The sequence below is a fragment of the Oryctolagus cuniculus genome, chromosome 8, assembly GCF_051225735.1.
Source record: "Oryctolagus cuniculus isolate XC-2025 breed Fujian yellow rabbit chromosome 8, ASM5122573v1, whole genome shotgun sequence".
NCBI classification, from domain to species: Eukaryota; Metazoa; Chordata; class Mammalia; order Lagomorpha; family Leporidae; genus Oryctolagus; species Oryctolagus cuniculus.
In genome coordinates this window covers 112,079,351-112,095,659 of record NC_142874.1, presented here as the reverse complement: position 1 = coordinate 112,095,659, position 16,309 = coordinate 112,079,351, and the positions used below count along the sequence as shown (strand labels likewise).

The window sequence follows — 16,309 nt, the reverse complement described above, 5'->3', positions numbered from 1 at the left end:
TTTTCTATTGGTTCTGTGTTCTCAAAAACCAATTGGTAAAATAAGTTTCCTAGTCTTTCCTGGGAATATTTCTTCCCAGGATGAAGTCAGTCATTTCAAGTTTGGCATAGATTACAAAGCTCTGAATATGACACCAATGACAGAAACTGCAGCTCAGCCCTGTAATGAGAATTGCAGATGTGAAGCTGTGATGCAGGCCCCGTCACTGCCTGAATGAATGACTCTACTTTCTAGTTCCGTGGAATTGTTCCTCTCTTCTCTTCCTGTTTGAACAGAAAAGATACCCACTGTATCAGCCATTACCTGTGTGAATCAGGTGTTCTTCCATCTGGCCGTTTTGTAGGAAAGCATTGTAGAAGCACTTTGCCCAGCACATGGAAATCACAGACTTGCTGATTTGGGAGGAACAGCAGGCCTCCTTCTAGGGTCTCCTCCAACAGATGGCCAATGAGGTTCTTTATCGTCCCAGGTGGTTTTCTAAGAGAAAAGGGGAAGTTCTGTGTTTTGGGCTGCGTAATTCCTTCCACCTCATTTTAATCATCTTCTAAAAACACAACCTGCAACGTGAAAGCAAACCAGGGCATTGTGTGAAGTGCACACGCTTAAGAGTATAAGAGAGTAACATAGCGGGGAGCCTGCTGAGCCTGACAGTGAGGCCCGGACATTTTGCAGACAGCATCTCAGAGCCAGCTGTGATGTGTGCGCTCAGCAGGGCGTTCTCAGTCATGAGCCACGAGGAGGTTCACGCTGCTGGTGTCTACTTCAGAAGGAGTTCTGCAGGTGGAGGGAAAACTGTACCTGCTGAAAACAGAACTCAGTACGACAAAGGGTGCAAGGAAAGTTTGGGTGCCATGTTGTAGTTTTATGTGTGGGTAGGCTTTTGTAGCAGAGAATTCTTCTTTGCCTGCATTTTGTATCTGTCCCTTGGGAGACCCTTTACTAATCAGTTCTCATCTGATATTGAGCATTTAGCTAAAGATGACTGCCCATGCTGGCTGCAGTTTCCACCAGTGCCTCATCGTGTGCAGGGGTGCTGTGTGAGGTGGAGAAATGGTCATGGAAGGCAGGGAGAGAACCGCTGTCCTGTGGGAAACAGGGTTTCCAGATGGAACACGCGGCTGGCTGCGGGGATGAGCTGAGTCAATGACAATTGAATTCCTCCTCCCAGCTCCTGTTGCTATACCAATTGCAACTCAGGAGTTATTCCTAAAGAGTTAGACTTCCTCATTTTTATTTCACTCTGTACATTTGCTTCTGATTTTACTCAAGGTAACACAGAAATCCTAAAAAGGAAAGACCCTAATATTTCATGCATTTGAGTGCCAAGTCTCCATTGAAGCCTCACTTCTGCTAACTACTAGGCATTCTCAGAACAGCTTGAGTCTCTTAGCTCCTACATTTAGAATGAAAGCTCTTATGCCATCTCTTGTTGAACCTTGGGTTTACCTTCGGGTCCTAAAGTGAAAGATGAAGGTCACCGTTTGTTCACTTGTTGGAGATGACTTTGAAAAAGCCAGCTCAGCTGGCTGCAGAAATGAAATGTTTAGTCGTTCCTGGACGCTGGGTGTGGCCAGCACAGCCTGTTTACCACCTTTAGACAATGACCACTTTCAGAGCTCAAGAAATCCTAGCAATTCGTTTGCTCAGGACTGTTCCACTGATCAGGAGGGCGATTCTGAATGTCAGCCATGGCTTACTGACCGCCCTCCATGTGCCGAGGACACCACTGTGTACTCTGGAGGATTACTGAACCAGAAGACACACTCATTCAATTGCAGCTCCCCAAGAACCAGAGACAGCACAGAGAAATGGAGACCTGCAGATAGAACAGACAGGCTGAAACGCAGGCCTATTCATTTTTCCTAAAGTATGCTTGTTGCTCTTGGTAATACATGTGTTACTCCTGTGTCAAGGGCACTACTAGCTGATGCCATTGGTGTTCAGGAAATATGCCTTTTTACTATTTTTTTTTCTCTCTTGTCCTAAAGATGGTAACACTAGTATCACAGTTTTTTTTTTTTTTTAAGATTTATTATTTAGTTGAAGGCACAGTTAGCAAGGCAGAGGCAGAGAGAGAAAACAGAGGGGGCGGGGAGAGAGAGTCTCCCATCTGCAAGTTCACTCTCCAAATGGCTGCAACAGCTGGAGCTGGGCCAATCTGAAGCCAGAAGCTTCTGCTGGATCTCCCCAACAGGTGCAGGGGCCCAAGCACTTGGGCCATCTTCTACTGCTTTCCCAGGGCATAGCAGTGAACTGGATCAGAAGTGGAGCAGCCAGGTCTCAAACCGGCATCCATATGGGATGCTGGCACTGAAGGTGGTGGCTTTCCTAGCTATGCCACAGTGTTGGCCCCATCACAGTTCTTAATTAGTAAAATATGCAACACAGCTTTGACTGAGACACAGTAATGTTCTCAAGTGCCGGAAATAATGCTTGAGGGGCCAGCACTGTGGCAAAGCAGGTTAAGCCACTGCCTATAGTGCTGGCATCCCATATGGCCACCAGTTCAAGCCCTAGGTGCTCCACTTCTGATCTAGCTCCCTGCTAATGCTTTTGGGAAGTAGCAGAAGATGGCCCAAGTGCTTGGGCTTCTGTACCCATGAGGGAGACCTGGATGAAGCTCCTGGTACCTGGCTTTGGTCTGGCCCAGCCCTGGCCATTGTGGCCATTTAGGGAGTGAGCTAGCATTTGGAAGACTTTCTCTCTCTCTCTCTCTCTCCCTCCCTCCCTCCCTCCCTCCCTCCCTCCCTCCCTCCCTCCCTCTCTCCCTTCCTCCCTCCCTCTTCCTTTCTGTAACTCTGCCTTTCAAATAAATAAATAAATAAATATTTTTAGAAAGAAATAATGCTTAAATTTTCAGATTAATGCCTGAAGTAGTTAGTCCCTACCTACATAGTCAACATGCTGTTTTGGAACTAAATGATTAAACAAGCATGTATGAGGTTATGATAACAGATTTCATGAGTCCATGGATCCAAATTAGGTTGGTCAATTTAGACAATTCAAGAAACACTTATTGAGTGCCACCTGCTTACCCAATACTGTTCTAAATGGTGAAGATTTAAAAATGGGTAACGTGGGGCCGGCGCTGTGGCGTGGCAGGTAAAAGCCGCTGCCTGCAGTGCTGGCATCCTTTATGGATGCCTCTCTCTCTTCCTCTCTGTAACTCTGCCCTTCAAATAAATAAATAAATCTTAAAAAAAAAAAAGAGTAACAGAGCAGGCTGAAAAGAGTTCACAGTGGGAATGTTCATAGGTCATGGGGGAGTTTTGGTTGGTGTGCAAGTAGGCAGATACTATGTTACTCTGCAGTAGTGGCTATAATGATTTTTATTTTGCACCTGTGGACTTTTTGTTGGGAGGGGGAAGTACAGGAGGTTGGCAGCTGTACTACTGCTAAACTTTCTGGGGAGAGGGGTTGTGATAGTCCTGTTGTTGGGTATGAGTGTTAAGGGTCAGAGAATTAAGGATGAAATAAGAGTTATATTGTCTCTTGGAATTCCAAAACTCTGGGGCAATGAAATTCTCAGGCACATCCCCAAGGGGTAGGATGGTTTGCAACAATCACTGTCGGTACCTGGCCCATCTGTCTACTTTATCATCATATTTCAGTACAAAGGCCAACTTTCAGCAATCTGAATGCTATCTCTGGCATTGTGGGCAAACTAGATATGCCGGAAATTCAATGCCTCCTTCCCAGCCCTCCAACCCCACCAATAATTGATGGGAATAGTTGTGCAAATATCCCAGTTCCTTCATTCATGTGGTAGGAAAACTGAGATTTGACTCACATGGTTTTACTGAATAATTAAGGGCCAGTCCCCCATTGTAATAACTGGCGTGAAAACACCTTTAGGTGACTTCTTTGTCCTGTTTCACTTCTTTATTCCCTCTTTGGGATGACACCCAAATAAACTGTAGCATTCAAAACTTTTGTCTCATAGTCTGCTCTGGGGAAACTGTGGATTCCGGCATCGTAGGCAGAGGCTTAACCTACTACTACTATACCACAGTGCCAGCCCCAGAATTATTATTTCAAAAACTGTTTTAACACCTACTAGGCCTCTTTTAGCTGTTGATGATGATGGTGATGTTGATGCTGTGTGCTGTCATCTGTACATGTTCTTCAGTTCTAGGTGCACCCAATCCTGTGGTGTGCTAGTAGATGTTTGAAATCCAGCTCTCTGGAAAAGAGGAGAAAGACAAGACCTCATTTATAGACTTGCTCATTGCTATGGTGTAAATACTCCCAGCGTAGCTTATTTTAAGCTACTGACACCAGTGAAAATGGAGCAGGAAAAGAGTTGTGGAAGCAGGAAGAGATGAGCACAGTCAACTCTGCAAAGTCAGCACTGCTCTGCCCTTTAATTCTGATCTCATACCCTGGTGCATAAAGTCCAGGACACAGTTATCATAGTTAACTGGTACCCGAATGACTTGTGAAAGAATAAACTAAGAATGATGCTAGAATTCTATTTTCTGGGTAAGGAAAGTTTTAGTGTGAATGAAGCCTTTAACATCTCAGACCGTTCTTTCTGAATTTTAAGAACTTTCACAAATGTAACAACTGGAAGAAAATTTAGACATGCATTTATTTATTTGACAAGCGCTCCTCTTTATTACATACCGCAAAAAATCAAACTATTCAAATCCAGACTATTTTCAACAAAGCACTTTATAGCAATAGAACACTTTACAGGGCCAGGCTCTGTGGTGCAGCAGATTAAGCCAGTGCTTGAACATCCACATTCTGTATCAGAGTGCTGGTTCAAGTTCAAGTTCCAGCTACTCAGTACTTCTGATCCAGCTTCCTGCTAATGCTCCTGGGAGGCAGTGGATGATGCTCCAAGTAGCTGGGTTCCTGACACCACTGTGGGAGATCCAGGTGGAGTTTCTGGCTCCTGGCTTCAGCATGGCCCAGCCCTGGCTGTTTCAGATATTTGGGAAGTAATCCAGTGATGGAAGATCTCTCTGTCACTCTTTCAAATAAATAAATCCTTAACAATAACACTTTGCAAATCAGTTGTATTGCTCCTCCCTAAAACCTCAAGAGGTAATAGATATGAGTTCCCTAATTTTTTTGTTTCATATTTATTTATTTGAAAGGCAGAGTCAGAGAGAGAGAAAGAGAGAGAGAGAGATTTCCCATCCACTGGTCCACTACCCAAATAGCCACAACAGCCAGAGCTGGGCCAGTACAAAGTCAGGAGCCAGGAGCTTCTTTTGGGTCTGCCACATGGGTGCAGGGGCACAAGCACTTGGGTCATCTTCTGCTGGCTTCTCAGTGCATTAGCAGGGAGGTAGATCCGAAGTGGGGCAGCCAGGACTCAAACTAGAGTCTATGATGGATGCCATTGTCACAAGCAGCATCTCAACCTGCTATGCCACAGTGCCAGCCTTGAGTTCTCTATGTTCACATATGAAAAAAATCAAGCACGAAAAGATCTTCAAACTTTCATAGAGTGTATTAAAAAAAAAAAAAAAGAAACAAACTTGGATAGGAACTTGAGCTTGCAAATTTCCCAAAGTTGATTAGTTTATGTTTTCTGGAATGTGGCTCATTTTAAATGAGATTTTAATTGGCTTTGTTATGCAGGAGTGGCTATGTTTTCAATTGGCTACAACATACCAGGCCTGAGGTTTATGATGAGACTTGTCCTATCCCTTCTTGCAGCCCTGAACTGCCCAGAGTCCCTGAAGGACCCTTAGAAGGCCAGGCAACCTATGCATATTCCTAAAAGCATCCATTTCTCCAAACTACAGCCACTTGGCTTAGAGGTGGACATCAGGCCCAGCAGTAGACAATCAATAGACTGAACTATGACTCAAACAAAATTGGAAAATCATACTCTTCTCCAGGATTTAGAGTAAGGAACAATGAAGAAAAAAATAAATGTGAGAATTGAAAATCAGAAGACATGATGTAAAGAAACACTGGAGGGGCCGGCGCTGTGGCGCAGCAGGTTAACACCCTGGCCTGGGGTGCCAGCATCCCATATGGGCACCGGTTTGAGACCCTTAACCCCCATGGGAGACCCAGAGGAAGCTCCTGGCTCCTGGTTTCGGATCGGCACAGCTCCAGCCGTTGCAGCCAATTGGGGAGTGGACCAATGGATGGAAGACCTCTCTCTCTCTCTCTTTCTCTGTCTCTCTGCCTCTCTACCTCTCCTCTCTCTCTGTAACTCTTTCAAGTAAAATAAATAAATCTTAAAAAAAAAGAAAAGAAAAGAAACACTGGGCGCTGGGGCTCACTAGGCTAATCCTCTGCCTGCGGCACTGGCACTCTGGGTTCTAGTTCCGGTTGGAGCACCGGTTCTGTCTCAGTTGCCCCTCTTCTAGTCCAACTCTCTGCTGTGGCCCGGGAGGGCAGTGGAGGATGGTCCAAGTGTTTGGGCCCTGCACCCGCATGGGAGACCAGGAGGAAGCACCTGGCTCCTGGCTTTGGATTGGTGCAGCGCTGGCCGTAGCAGCCATTTGGGGGGGGCGGGGTGAACCAACAGAAGGAAGACCTTTCTCTCTGTCTCTCTCTAAAAAAATTTTAAAAAATTTAAAAAAAAGAAAAGAAACACTGGAAATGCCATGATGAGTGTGGAATCAACTAACATCATAAGATAAGGGAAAGTACTAGTAAGTAGAAGTCTCAACTTAAAGAACACATCTAGTGATTAGATTAGAAAGTAGTTACAGAAAGGAAAACAAATGGTTAGGGAAAAGAAATGCACACCATGAGAGACAGACCATGTAGCTACTGCGAGGGGAGGAGTAGACAGTAGGCAGTTCCTGGGCTTGGTCTGGTGACCAGCTTTCCAGTTTCTATCCATGCTTGTGTGTGCTATTTTGCTGCATGAGACAAGAACTCTGCATCAATGACTTAACCCAAAGCAGGGGTTGCAGTCTTCACACCCCTAGAAGTAGGCAAGTAGTTCAGGGCTACAGCAGCAGCTCCTCAGGGTCAAGGACAGACCTAGCTGCTCTGGCTTCCCCTTCACCACCTGTGGTCTGAAGCTTTAGCCTCCTGATAGTCATCGCCTGGCCTCCAGCTTCACATCTATGTCCATGCCAAAATAAGAGGAAAATGCTGAAATATATTTTCTGCATACAAGGACACTTCAAAAAGTTCATGTAAAATGGAATTGAAAGATGATTTTATTTTAGTGCAAAATTTCTTAAATCCTTGCATAATATTTTATAATATGCATTTCCATGAAGTCTTTGAAGACCCCCTCTGATTAAGTATCAGTGATATAAAAATTCCCCCTGACGATTCTGCTGTGGTTTTCTTAATGCAAACAGTGATGTGAGCTAGCAGCAAAAAGATTAAGAAATAGTGTCCTTTCCGTCTCTCTACACTCCTCCCATTTCCTTTTTTTTAGTTTTGCACATTGCTGCCCAGGATAAAGTTGGGAATCCAGTTAATAAAGAAGGGAAGACTGGTGAACAACTAGCAATGGATGCCCAGTGTTCTAGTAGCTACACCCCGACCACTTGGGTAACTTGAGTGAGTCTTGAACTGATTTAGAACCAGCAGGGAGGTTAGCACAGCAGGAGGTAATCCACTGACTCCCACCTTGAGGCAGTACAGCTGGCTTGCCCAGAAGCATGCAATCTTGTTTTTACACTTAAAAAAACAAACAAAACAAACAAACAAAAAACAGTTTTGCCCTAGCAGTTGAGATGCCCATGTGCCATATCAGGGTGCCTGGGTTTGGTACCAGCTTCAGTTCCTGACTCCAGTTTCTTGCTAATACAGACCCTGGGAGGCAGCAATGATGGCTCAATCACTGGATTCTTGCCAACCACATGGGAGACCTGGGTTTCAATTATGACTGCCGGGCTCTAGCCCCAGACATTGCAGGCATTTAGGGAGTATGCAAGCACAGGGGTCTCTCTCTCTCTCTCTCTCTCTCTCTATATATATATATATATATATCTATCTCTATCTCTATCTCTATCTCTATCTCTCTCCCCCACTTCTCAAAGACATACATGAGTAAATTTTTTTAAACCCCAAGCAAGTAGGTATTGAGACACAGTGGGTCAAGCCACTTTTTGGGATACCAGCATTCCTTATCAGAATGCTTGTTTTGAGTCCCAGCTACTCCGCCATTCCTGGAGAAGCAACAAATGTGACTCAAGCACTTTGATCCCTGTCACCCACAAGGGAGACCTGGATGGAATTTCTGGCTCCTGGCTCTGGACTGGACCATCCCTAACTGTTGGAGGCATCTGGGGAATGAACCAGCAGATGGAAGATCTTTTTCCTTCTCTTTCTCTTTCAAATAACTGAATAGATGTTTTAAAACAATTTTAAACAATTTTTCCATATGAAAAAATAGAATTAAAAGATAAATTAAAAAAACATAGCTAGCATAGCAAATATGGACTTGTTAAGAAATCACCCCAAATTTACTTCATTAAAAATTATACAAAAAGGTAGGGAAATGCTGCAGATATGAAGTGTCGTGATTTCAGCAAGGCACTTAATAAATTCTGATGGCACTGCAAAAAGGGTAATTCAACTTGATGGTAGATTTATCTGAATAGTAAGCTGGTTAAATATATTTAACCAACTATGTTGACAAATTAATGTCAATGCCAAGCTGTCTCTTTTTTTTTTTTTAAGATTTATTTATTTATTTGAAAGGCAGAGTTACAGAGAGGCAGAGGCAGAGAGAAGAGAGGTGTCTTGCATCTGCTGGTTCACTCGCCAGAACAGACACAAAGGTCCAGGAGCCAGGAGTTTCTTCCGGGTATCCCATGCAGGTGCAGGGGCCCAAGGACTTGGGCCATCCTCTAGTGCATTTCCCACGCCATAGTAGAGACCTGGATCAGAAGTGGAGCAGCTGAGACTTGAACTGGGATGCTGGTACTACAGATGGCGGCTTTACCCACTATGCCACAGCACCAGCCCCAATGTCTTTTTTTTTTTCTTACAGATTTATTTATTTATTTGAGAGTGTTGTGTTGGGGGGGGGGGTAGAGAGAGAGAGAGAAATCTTCAATCCACTGGTTCACTCCCCAGATAGCCACAGTAGCCAGGACTGGGTCAGGTCAAAGCCAAGAGCTAGGAGCTTCTTCTGGGTCTCCCATGTGGGAGTGTCTTTACTCGCTTCACCATAACGTTGACCCCAATAAGATATCTTTCAAGGTGAACCAATAGATTCTGCCTTGGACTTTGTCCTGTTCAACAATTCTGGTGGTGACTAGGAAGAAGAGAAAGAAGTTCACTGCTCCAAGGTTGAGAGGATAGCCGCTAATGATGGGTGAGGAAGTAAAAACAACCACATGAGAAGTCCTTACTTTTTTTTTTTCTAAAGATTTATTTGAGAGGCAGAGTTACAGAGAGGGAAATATGTATATAGAGAAAAGTATTCCATCCACTGGTTCACTCCCCAAATGGCCACAATGGCTGGAGCTAAGACAATCTGAAGCCAGGAGCCTTTTTCGGGTCTCCCACGTAAGTACAGGGGCCCGAGCACTTGGGTCATCTTCCCTTTCCCAAGCCATTAGCAGGGAGCTGGATTGGAAGTGGAGCAGCCAGGACTTGAACCAGCACATATATGGGATGTCGGCACTGCAGGAGGAGGCTCAACCAACTGTGCCACAGCGCCAGCCCTGAGGAGTCCTCTCTAAATTCATGCCCCTCACAGCCCCTTCAGAGAGCACTCTGGGCTGCTCTGGGGCTTTCCCCTGCATCCCATGGCTTAGAGAATACTTGACACATTCTCCTCTCTCCTCAGATCCTCAGCATCTCCTGCCCTATCCTCCTCCTTAGAGGTTGCTCCTGCATCCCACTTAGCTGAAAAAAAACTGAAGAGGGCAGAGGACATGCACCATCAACTTACTCCTCAGCCCCTCCGCTCACATCCGTCACCATTTTGCCTGGGACCAAAGGCTCTCAGGCATGTACCTCTGTCTATTTGGTTTTTTTTTTTTTTTTTTTTTTTTTTTTTTGACAGGCAGAGTGGACAGTGAGAGAGAGAGAGACAGAGAGAAAGGTCTTCCTTTGCCGTTGGTTCACCCTCCAATGGCCACCGCGGCCAGCGCGATGCGACCGGCGCACCGCGCTGATCCGATGGCAGGAGCCAGGAGCCAGGTGCTTTTCCTGGTCTCCCATGGGGTGCAGGGCCCAAGCACCTGGGCCATCCTCCACTGCACTCCCGGGCCACAGCAGAGGGCTGGCCTGGAAGAGGGGCAACCGGGACAGAATCCGGCGCCCCGACCGGGACTAGAACCCGGTGTGCCGGCGCCGCTAGGCGGAGGATTAGCCCTCTGTCTATTTGTGCAGCAGTTCCTACCCTCCCTAGAGACACCGCTTGAGCAGTTCTCCTGTTCATCTCCTGCCCCATCAGTTGTTCCCATCAGGCACCGGAATGCACTGTTACTCTCCTGAGAGCTGTCTCCAGGCCTGTGGAACTGCAGGAATTACTGCTCTCCCTGCTTCTCCGGGGCTCCTTCCTTGGCCCTGGGCCATCTCATTTCCGCAGGTCTGTGCCCATCAGTCCTTGGCTGGAGTCCCTCTGGGGGAACCCTTGCAGCTCTCCAGGCCTTTTCATTCTCTGGTCCCCTTGGCTCTGCTCTTCTGCTCTTCAAACTCTTGCACTGCCTTGGCCTCCTTGACTTCTCAACTCTGCCCCTTTTTTCTTTTTAAGTTGTTTACATATTTATTTCCTTTTACTTATTTCACTTCTCTCTCTCTCCTTCCCTCCTTCCTTCCCTCCTTCCCTCTCTCTTTCCTGCCCAACCTCTGAACACTTGAGTGTCTCAGGGCTTAGTCCTTGGTTCCCACTACCCACTCAGCACTCACTCCTCGGAAGCCTCCTCCAGTCTGGGTTGGACCCAAGCCTGCTGCAGCCTGGCTCTCCCCCGCTCAGACACCTGCACTCAGCCTCCTCCTTGACCACTCCAATCCCCTGCACGGTGGATCACTAATACTTCGTGTACTCCCAGTCCAGTTCTGCTCCCCTGTAAGCCTGCTCCACCCACGCCATCCACAGCTCTCACACCAGCTCCACTGCACCAGGGGCTCAGGACACAAATGACACAATCATTTTCCACTCCTCTCTTTCTCACACCTCCTGTCTCATCAGCTAGGAAATCCTCTTGACTCTGCCCTCAACAAATGCCCAGAGGCTGACTACACTTCTTCCACATGAGGGCCATCACCCTGGTCCGGCTGCTACTGTGCCTAACTTGCTTGCCGCCTTGCCTGGGCCGTGACTGATTGAAATCCCAGTCACAGGCCGGCGCTGCAGCTCACTAGGCTAATCCTCTGCCTGCAGCACCGGCACACTGGGTTCTAGTCCCGGTCGGGGTGCCGGATTCTGTCCCGGTTGCTCCTCTTCCAGGCCAGCTCTCTGCTGTTGCCCGGGAGTGCAGTGGAGGATGGCCCAAGTGCTTGGGCCCTGCACCCGCATGGGAGACCAAAAGCACCTGGCTCCTGGCTTTGGATCAGTGCGATGTGCCGGCCGTAGTGCACCGGCTGAGGCAGCCATTGGAGGGTGAACCAATGGCAAAAGGAAGACCTTTCTTTCTGTCTCTCTCTGTCCACTCTGCCTGTCAAAAAAAAAGAAAAAAAGAAATCCCAGTCACATCACTGTGGTTCTCAACCCTCATGGGCTGACCCCACTCCAAAGCATCTGCCTGGTTCCTTTCTGCCTCCCTCTCTGCTGCTGCCTTTATCCCCTAGGCCCATCCACAGCGGCCTCCTCTCACTCCTGGGAACATGCAGCGTGGGTCCCACCTTAGTGCATGCACCACTGGAGTACTGTTTTTCTTGAAATGCCCATAGTTAACTCCCTTGCTTCAGGTCTTTGCTCAACTGTCACCTTTTTGATGAGGCCTCTCCTGATGAGTCTATTTAATGCAGCACCTTCTTGGGCCCCCACTCACCTGCCCCTCCACAGGCTCACAGGAGGCGTGGGAGGCACCCCTACTGGGTAAGAGAATGAAGAACGGCTCAAAAGAAAGCCAAGGTCACTGTAGGTTACTTTAGGAGAATCAAAATTTCCAAACTAAAAATGTATAGTCTTACTATTCCACTTCTGAGCATTTACTATGCACTTTATACATATTATTATACCACTGACCATTCGCAAATATTAAGATAGGCACACTGTTCTGTCATTGAAAAAAATGAGACAGAAAAGTTAAACAAATTTCCATATTCACACAGCTAACAACTGGTAGAAGCAGGATTCAAACTCAGGCAACTGACTCTAGCACACATACCTGAAACATCTCACAAGGCTGATGTAAATCAAGAGCAAAATAATTCGGTTATGGAAACCATGCTGTACGACAGCATGATTAGAGGTCAGAGGTTAAAGGTTAGAGGGATAGAGAACCATGTGTGAGGGTATGAAGTCAGAGAAGGATGAGATTCTTCAATTGCTTTAGAAAAGAAAACCTAGAACTTGCAATACAGATAATACAGAATTTAGCTTAATAGCAGGAAAGAACAGTTTAACTATCAGACTGTACAAAATTAATATGCTCTGCTATTCAATGTGGCTACTTATTTTTCTCCCCAAAAAGTTTATGCAGAACTTGGATGACCATCTCCTGGGCATAAAGTTCTTTAGGTGGAAGCAGAGACCTGGCTTTCCACGTGGCGGGTCCTACAGTTTACCTGGTAGCTTACTTAGACACTGAGGAGCAGGACGAGACCAAAAGTGTCTCCTAGTGTAGGAAAGAGCAGCAATGCATTCCCACACGCACCATCTCTGTTCCTCAGGCAGCCAGGATGTGGATGGGAGAGGGGTCCTTTCTGTTTCATAAGTATAAAGTTGTGCTCCCAATATGAATGCAATGATACTAAACTCACAGCATATCCTATGTTGCCCTGGTTGGAAAGCAGGACATACGTAAATTGTACTCAAAGGAAAACCTGCTGGGGTGAAGCAAATCTATTAGAACAACTATGCGCCTTAAGTGGAGGCACTTAGTATGAGATGTGTCTCAAAGAGGGCCTCTCTGGAGGCCGAGTGGGTGGGAAAAGGGTAGAGGGGTGGCAGTGGAGCAAGAGTAGAAGCTGAGAGCTCCCAACCCCGACCCTGCGCATGTCACAGCTTTTTTCGTTCTTACTGTTGGTCTGAGTGACTTCCGGGCCAGGAAGAGTCAGCATAGCATAGTCTGATGTGATGTCAAAGCCTGTGTGTTCCACTTGCTGGTCAGGAGGTTGCTAGACATTTCCTTGCTGTCTGAGCCTGCACATCAGAATGCCCCTCAGCGCCTGCCTCAAGGGGGTGCTTTCATGATCTTAAGCCAAAGTCCCCTTTGGGCTGGTGCTGTGGCACAGTGGATTAAGCAGCTGCCTGCAGTGCCAGCAGCTGGTATGGCACTAGTTCAAGTCCCAGATGTTCCACTTACAATTATAATCCAGCTCCCTGCCAATGCACCTGGGAAAGCAATACAAGATGGCCCAAGTCCCTGGGGCCCTGCCATCCATGTGGGAGACCAAGATGCAGTTTCTGGCTCTGGCTTTGGCCTGGCCTAGCCCCAGCCATTGTGGCCATTTGGGGAGTGAACCAGTGGATGAAAATGCTCTCCTCCACGCCCTCCCCCCAGTAACTTAAAACTTTCAAATAAGTAAGTCTTAAAAAATATATAGGTTCCATTGCCTCTTCTGGAACCAGGGAAGGTAATCTGTTAGCACTGTGCCAAAGGGTGATTCAAGGATTGCTACTAGTGCATGGGTTGTTAGTGGCAAGTTGGAGACGAGATTAGCATGTCAGCCATGCTATAAATCAGGTGCACTACCTCTTCCATACAGGAAGCCTACCAAAAAAAAAAAAAAAAAAGCTTAAAGAATAGTGTATATAATGCTCTCATTGTTATAGTCTGGTGCAAGCAGCTCATGTCACTGTGGACCAGTAACACACATTTCATCACTTTGAGTTGACTGTATCTACAGAGAAGCTGTAAAATAAAGATGAATTCCACAGCAACTAGACTCTAGAGCTGGAGCTGCCTAGATTCAGATCCTCCTCCCACTGCTTTCTAATTCTGGGCAACTTACCTCTGTGCCTCAATAACCTCAGCTCTAAAGTGGGCATATTCATAGTACCTCAGAGCTAATATATGAAGAACCTTTAGAACAATGCCTAGCATAGGTTAGTGCCATTAAGAGTTCACTATGAGGGCTAGCATTGTGGTGAAGCAGGTAAAGCCACCACCCACAACGCTGGGCACCAGTTCAAATCCTGGCTATTCCACTTCTGATCCAGCTCCCTGCTAATGTGCTTGGGAAAGCATTGGAAGATGGTCCAAGTACTTGGGTTCCTGCACCCACATGGCAGACCTGGATGAGACACCTGGCTCCTGGCTTCCTCCTGGCCCAGCCCTGGCTATGGCAGCCATTTGGAGAGTGAACCAGCAGATGGAAGATCTCTCTCTGTCTCTCCTCCTCTCTCTGTAACTCTTTAAAGTAAAATAAATAACTCTTTAAAAAATAATAAAAAAGATTTCACTGTGATTATTACTGGGGAAACTTGAAGCATTTGATCTTATGAGACTAAGCCAGTTTACCTTCACTCTCTCATAGACAACTTAGACTTTTGTGGATCTTTATTTCTTTTGGTTGCTCCCCCCCCCCGACTCTTCCTCCTTCCTCTGCAACCCCCCTTTTTCTCTGGATGAGATAGATGACATCATGTCCTCCTCTGCTATTCTGCCAGCACTAAAGTTAGACTGAGCTAGTTCTTGGTGAACACACTCATCAATACTAGTAACACTCTGGAAGCTTGGCTTGCAGTAGGTGGTACTCAAAGGACAGTCCCGGGAAAGAAGATCTCAACATCACAGGTTTCTGGGAGACAGAGCAGCTTGAGGTCTTCCCGAGAGAAGCGATCGCTGCCCTCTCTCACTCCTGCTCCGCGGGCTGGTGGTCCTTGTGCAGGTGGCACTGCTCTTCTTGACGTGTGCTTTCTCCACCTGCATAGAAACAACCAAGGACACGATCCTGAGCTGATTCAAGAAAAATTACAAACGTCCCATGTGTTAAATGATAGGAACAGAAAGTTAAACATTTCAGTTTAAAAAATTAGGTAACACAAGAGTAAGTTTAACACTGCCATGTTTTGGGGTGGTCAGAGCGTGCAGCCATGCGCGTCTGTGTGCATTGCAGTTGGTTTAACCTGCTAATCCATATTCTGCCACATTCAAAGTCAGTTCTGAATAACATCCATCTTTGCCCAATTTAGCCAGTTTTGTTGACAATCTGTTTTTATGTAGTCTCCTCTAGATACAACTCTAAAACAACTTGGCTTGGTTTGTTTTTGCTGTGTGTGCGTGCCATTTTGAGGACACTGTACTAAATTTTATTCCTTTCTGGTTTTCACTATGTAAATAACTGAGGAATCAGCACTGCAGAAAAGAGAAAGCATTCGCCATGTGGCCCTTCTCCACATTCACCTTTCTCCCCTCTCCTATAAGATAGGGACTTAATTCTGAAGTGTACCACAAGTAAACAGATTCTTACAATGACGTCATTAGAATTAACAGACATTGGGGCTGGCTCTGTAGGTTAATCCTCCACCTATGCTGCTGGCAACCCATATAGCTGCTGGTTCTAGTCCCAGCTGCTCCTCCTCCAATCCAGCTCTCTGCTATGTCCTGGGAAAGCAGTGGAAGATGGCCCAAGTCCTTGGGCCCCTGCACCCGCATGGGAGACCTGGAAGAATCTCCTGACTCCTGGCTTCAGATCAGCCCAGTTCCAGCCGTTGTGACCATTTGGGGAGTGAATCAGTGGATGGAAGACCTCTATGTCTCGCCCTCTCACTGTAACTTTACCTCCTAAATAAATAAAACCTTTTTAAAAAAATGAATAGACATCATGGAGCCATCTGAACAGTGCTTTTTATATATTTTTAAAAGAAAATTCAGTTGTTGATGAGGCAGCTATCACTCTTGCAATTTATTTTTCTACATCTAATGTGCTAAAGGCATCTGACCTATTGGGACTTTTACTCCCACTCATCTGAAGCGCTACTTTTTCCTATTAATGAGTATGAATTGTGAGGCCACATCAAGTCTTCTTCTCATTGACACTTTACTGATCTCATGGGGCTAATTTTCAAGTTTTAGATGTGGACATAAAGTTATTAGACTGGATTTTACCAGCTTTTGAAATGTGCTGTGCTGGATTCTCATCAATTTCAGCTTTTATGTTGCTAAGAACATGACTACTAACCAGATAAATATACTATGATAGTCTACTCATTGGATTTTAAAATTATATATATATATTTGAAGATTTATTTATTTACTTGAAAGAGTCACAGAGAGGCAGAGGCAGAGAGAGAGCTAGG

General features: G+C 46.0%; 2 long non-coding RNA genes across 13 annotated transcripts in view; one reads left to right on the top strand and one right to left on the bottom strand.

Annotated features, from left to right (window-relative positions):
* The window catches only part of LOC149125116 (uncharacterized), a 44,133-nt gene extending 29,324 nt beyond the window's left edge, over positions 1 to 14,809 (top strand). For 3 of the 5 annotated variants that reach the window (XR_016212446.1, XR_016212441.1, XR_016212445.1), the window contains exon 4: positions 14,228 to 14,809. This is a non-coding gene — a long non-coding RNA (uncharacterized LOC149125116). Of the gene's footprint in view, positions 1 to 5,673 lie in introns of all 5 variants that reach the window. The other 2 variants (XR_016212447.1, XR_016212442.1) reach the window with 1 other exon arrangement.
* LOC103350765 (uncharacterized) overlaps positions 1 to 16,309 on the bottom strand; it is a 75,225-nt gene that overhangs the window by 17,237 nt on the left and 41,679 nt on the right. For 7 of the 8 annotated variants that reach the window (XR_016212451.1, XR_016212453.1, XR_016212450.1 and 4 more), the window contains 3 exons: positions 14,803 to 14,933; positions 4,058 to 4,183; positions 304 to 477 (listed from right to left, as the gene is read on the bottom strand). This is a non-coding gene — a long non-coding RNA (uncharacterized LOC103350765). The remainder of the gene's footprint in view (positions 1 to 303; positions 478 to 4,057; positions 4,184 to 14,802; positions 14,934 to 16,309) is intronic. The other variant, XR_016212456.1, reaches the window with a different exon arrangement.